Raw genomic sequence first — 5453 nt, forward strand, 5'->3', positions numbered from 1 at the left:
AGGAAGCATTTAATTTCTTTGCTTTTAATTTCCTGTCCAGTTTTACCCCCAACAGACTTCTTTCTTTACTGGTCACTAGAAAGTTTGAACTGTTAGAAATTTCTGTGATACAAATAGCAGTAATGGTCTTCCAGGGCAGAGGTAGGAAGAGGTTGCTTTGTGTATGTGTGTGTTGTTATTTAGCTCTTGTGCAGTCAGTGGTACTTAAACTTTTTGGTCTCAGAACATCATTGTACTCTTAAAAATTACTGGGATCTCAAAGAGCTTTTATTTATGTGGGTTGTGTCTATTTATACTGACCATATTAGAAATTAAAATTGGGAAATTTAAAAAAAATACTTGTAATTCATTCTAAAAACACATTATATGTTAATAATTAAAATTGGGAAGTTTAAAAAAATACTTACTTGTAATTCATTCTAAAAAAAACCCATTACCTGTTAATATAAATAACATTTTTAATGGAAAATAAATATTTTCTAAAACAACAAAAAACTTGGTGAGAAGAATGGCATCGTTTTACATTTTTGCAAATCTCTTTAATGTCTGGCTTAATAAAAGACAATAGGCTTCTTATTGGCTTCTGCATTCATATCACATGTAGTATCTGGAAAACACTGAGAGAATGAAAGTAAAAAAGAAAAATCGCTTTTAAAAATATTATTATGGGCTTCCCTGGTGGCGCAGTGGTTGAGAGTCCGCCTGCCGATGCAGGGGACGTGGGTTCGTGCCCCAGTCCGGGAATATCCCATATGCCACGGAGCAGCTGGGCTCGTGAGCCGTGGCCGCTGAGCCTGCGCGTCCCGAGCCTGTGCTCCTCAACGGAAGAGGCCACAACAGTGAGAGGCCCGCGTACGGCAAAAAAAATAAATAAATTAATTAATTAATTAAAATAAAATAATTATTATGAAAATTGTTTTGATCTCACGAAGTTCTCTTAGGGGACTAAGGCCCCAGTTACACCTGGACCACACTTTGAGAAATGCTATACCAGTCATTCTGATGCATAGAAAATGTGAGGCTTTCTTTTTTCTGTAGTCAGTGCCAAGTTTATGGAACAGGACAAACTCCAGTATTTTCTTTCCTCGTTGTATCAGTATGCCTTATCATTTAGTTTAAGTTGGTTCATCTTTTGAAAAACCCTACCGTTTGAAATTCTGAAGGCCAGGTGTAGAATACAGAAGTGTAGAAGGCCAAGGGTATACAGGTTTATAAACCATGATTTCTCTTAACCTGATGATGTGTTTTGAAAAGTTAGGATACATAATTTTTGTACATTGAGCATTTTGTATGTCAGTAAATATCTTTTCTCAAAGCCCCTTAGCAGATTATTTTTCTCCAGCCCTCATTGATTTATAGTTATTTTTGTTTACTTTTACAGTGATTAGTTCTTATAATTATTAATTTATTCCTTAAATTCCTATAATTCTCTGTCTTACACTTAAGATTTTGTATATTTTTCTTTTTGTATTCTTCTTACACTTACCTTTTTCTTGTTGTTTATTTTATTTGCTTACATGTGTGTTTTGTGTTATTTTTGTTTTATTTTAATCTAAATCTCACTTTTTTTTCTTTTCTTTATAGCTTCCAGGGTATGGATTGTGAACAAGTTGGTTTTGTTTCACATGTTCATTTGTAAGTTTGGTTGTTTGACACCTTAAACATTTATGTTATAGATCTGTGCTGTCCGACACAATATAATGCAAGCCACAATATGTAATTTAAATTTTTCTCATAGCAGCAGCTTTAAAAAGTAAAAAACAGGTGAGATTAATTTTAATGTTTTATTTACTCAGTATATCCAAAATATTACCTCAACATGTAATCAGTATTAAACATTTGTATAATGAGATATTTTACTTTTTTTTTTTCTAAGTCTTCAAAATCTGGTGTTCATTTTACACTTAAAGCACATCTCAGTTTGGTCTAACCATATTTCAAGTGTTCCAAAGCCCCATGGGTAGTGGCTTTCATATTGAACAGCACAGATACAAAGAGTAGTTACTCTTGTTAGGGCAGAAAAGCCTAAGGAGCCCAGAAAAGCTAGAAAATTATACTTGTGTGTAAGAGAAAAAATGGAAAACAATGCCATTGCAAGTGAGGTCCAGTGTTTTGACTACCAGTACATCTCCTGATCTCTTATAAACTTGCATTGTGATAAACCTTAGGGAGGTATGGCGTCCGTAGAGGGAAGTTTGAAGGGTGTTAAGTTCCTGTGGTTCTGTGGGTGATAAGGAGCATTAGGTAAGAGCTGGACAGGGAAGGCAGCATTGATTGACCTCTGCTGGGGTGCCTCCCTCTGGGCTAGACATGTAACTTATGTCAGTTTATTTGATCATCACCCCAACTCAGTAATAATAGATGATGATTATTCCTAATATATGGATGGAAACTGAGGTCAGGAAGTTAAATTTCTCCAGGTCACACCGATGGTAAGTACTAAAAGCGCTCTGATTTCAAAGATTTTGCTCTTCCTAACCACACTATTTTGTGCTTCTTGCAAATCTAGTCTTAACTCTATTTCTAACTAGTTGTATGACTTTGAAGAAAAATTTCACCTGTGGACGTTAGTATCTTCATCTCTCAAGTTAGAGTTGGCCTGCGTCCTAAGAGACTTTACTGAGAAAATGAGCTGGGGTTTGAAGTGCTGTTGCTAAGGAGAAGGGTTTCTCCAGAATTAAGAGACTCCAGGTCTGGAGTCCTGTACTCGTAACTCACTACCATTTACAGACTATATCATGTTGGTCAGTTAATCACTGAGTATCATTTTCTACTTACATACATGCTTCCTATAAAAGTGTAAGATACTGCTGCTTCTCTAAAGTTGTCTTATTGATAGATGCACCAAGCTTTTTCATGTAGAAAAAAAATTACTGCAAATTTCCCAGCTATTACAAATTAGTTTTAGAAGAACTTTAGATCAGATAAACTTCACAAATGCATTGCTAAGACTTAAAAAATAGCTATAGTTTATTTACTTTGCATATCTTTATATGTGCTTTACACATCTGTAAAATCATACAAAAAGTAGAATAAATAAGAGTTTTATTACTAAAAATTTTTAGAGATCATCGTGTTGAATGCTTTTATTTTATAGGTGCAGAGATAAGGCCAGGAAAGTTTGAGTAACTTACTCAAAGTATAGCTATTTCTGCTCTAAAACTGTATTAGTTAGGGACCTTGGTTATATGTAGGAAAAACCCACCTGAGGTAGTAAGGGGGGTGATCTATTCTGAGCATGTAAGGATTTCTCTCAGCACCCATGGGTAGGAATAGAGCTGGGCCTAGGAAGTGGAAAAATGAAGGAGTTAGGGAGCACTCCCTGTCCTCTCGTCTTGGCTTTCCTCTTCTTTCTCAGTTGACTGGCTTTCTCTGATACTCAGCCCACATGGCAGGCAGAAGTTGGTGCCCACAGCTGCTCCTTGACATGTTCTAGTTCCAGTCATACATAGTCAGTGCACGTCTCTTTTTCTCTTTCTCTCCTCTTCTTTCTAAATTCTTGACACAGGAGCATTCACCTTGATTCATATTTCCCACCCCAGTCTGACCATATGTAACAGGACAAGATCACAGGGTAGATGCCTGTCTGCTAGGAATCCCACTTGGTGGGCCGGGTGCCCAGAGGAGAGTGCGTGCTCTCCTTACATCTTTAGGGTCTTTTGCCTCAAAGCTTATAAAAAGGGCTTCTCTGGTGGCGCAGTGGTTGAGAGTCTGCCTGCCGATGCAGGGGACACGGGTTCGTGCCCCGGTCCGGGAAGATCCCACATGCCGTGGAGCGGCTGGGCCCGTGAGCCATGGCCGCTGAGCCTGCACGTCCGGAGCCTGTGCTCCGCAATGGGAGAGGCCACAACAGTGAGAGGCCCGCGTACCACACACACACACACAAAATCTTTCCTTTAGATGGAATCTTTGTCCGAAAGGTGAATATTAGCTGTTTGAGACCATATCACATAGTGATAACTGTTGAATAGAGAGGGTTACTTTGAAAAGAAGTGAAATGTATGGTATTTTAGGCACTGTCAAAATAACAGATTAGTGAAACAAAGCAGTTTCCTCTCAAGTATATGAATGCTCGTGCCCATCCTTCTACTATTAAATCCACATTAACTGTGAGCAATAAATCTTGATGAGTCAGAGTGATAGTTGGTGTCCCTAATGATCCTGAGAAAGATAATGAAATATCAAAATATTCATCTAGTTTAATTTGTTTTTTATTCTAATTATTTTGAAAATTGATAATTAGTGTGATATTGATAGCCGCCTACTGGCCAGAATATTTGATTATTCCGATATGTTCCTTTTGTTCGCAGTATGCATTTGTGTACATGTGCCTTACATCATTTGGAAAATTCTAAGTTCATTCATTTTACCTTTAAAAATAATTCAGGAAATAAAATCTGATAGCTTACTTTAGTCTTGAACGTGTTAGTAAAGTAGTTCTGCCAAGCATTGATTACAGTGTCTAAAATATTTTATATCTGTTTTCCAAATTATAGACAGCGCTTTTGTGTTCTACCTTTCCGAAATGAAAGTATATAGCTTTTGGATTAATGGAGTGCTGATAAAAATTATGATATTAATTTTATCTTGTGCATACTTTGCTGTGTTAGGTAAGTGAACATATTATGTGGGATAATCAATAAGACTTACAGGTAAGTTAAGGACAAAGGGGGAGAAAGAGGCACCTAGAATGCCTCTTGATAAGATGGGGAATACAAAAGAAACCTGATTGGGGAGAGAGTAGAGTTATGATTGTTTAGACACAATTTTGAGATCCCTGTGGGGCACCCAGAGGTATCTAACAGGAGATTTGCTATGTATAGTACTAGTGTAAGGATAGAGATTGGGACAGTGATGGCGAAGGTACTGATAAAGGTAGGTAGTAGTAGAAACCATGGGTTTAGATGTGATCGTTGAAGGAAATACAGTGTTTAGATGAGAGGAGAAAAGGTGCAACAATAGAATCCTAGGGAACACCAGTGTTGAAGGGATAGCTCTCTTAGATAAAAATCCACCTTCTATTGCTCCTTGTTACTTATCATATACACATATCCTGATCTCTCTCTCTCCCCTCCATATTCACTGATGACTGTGGTACCTGGCTAAGACTCATTTTCTCCACCTCTTCAATGTTCACATAAGACCACTCATCCAAAAACTGAGAGGCAAAGTTCCCTGACCACCTAAACTCTTATAACCTCCCCCACCGCTCCATTTTAAAACCTTATTCTCGGGCTTCCCTGGTGGCGCAGTGGTTGAGAGTCTGCCTGCCGATGCAGGGGACACGGGTTCCTGCCCCGGTCCGGGAGGATCCCACATGCCGCGGAGCGGCTGGGCCCGTGAGCCATGGCCGCTGAGCCTGCGCGTCCGGAGCCTGTGCTCCGCAACGGGAGAGGCTACAAAAGTGAGAGGCCCACGTACCGCAAAAAAAAAAAAAAAAAAAAAAAAAAACA

General features: G+C 38.4%; 1 protein-coding gene across 1 annotated transcript in view; it reads left to right on the top strand.

Annotated features, from left to right (window-relative positions):
* Positions 1-1605: 1605 nt before the first annotated feature.
* Positions 1606-5453, top strand: part of LOC112411001 (kelch-like protein 15) — a 22396-nt gene continuing 18548 nt past the window's right edge. Inside the window, 1 exon segment of the mRNA XM_024761846.1 lies at positions 1606-1635. The gene's annotated coding sequence lies outside the window, so the exon portion shown is untranslated.

The sequence above is a fragment of the Neophocaena asiaeorientalis genome, unplaced genomic scaffold, assembly GCF_003031525.2.
Source record: "Neophocaena asiaeorientalis asiaeorientalis breed wild unplaced genomic scaffold, Neophocaena_asiaeorientalis_V1.1 scaffold777, whole genome shotgun sequence".
Classification (NCBI taxonomy): Eukaryota; Metazoa; Chordata; class Mammalia; order Artiodactyla; family Phocoenidae; genus Neophocaena; species Neophocaena asiaeorientalis.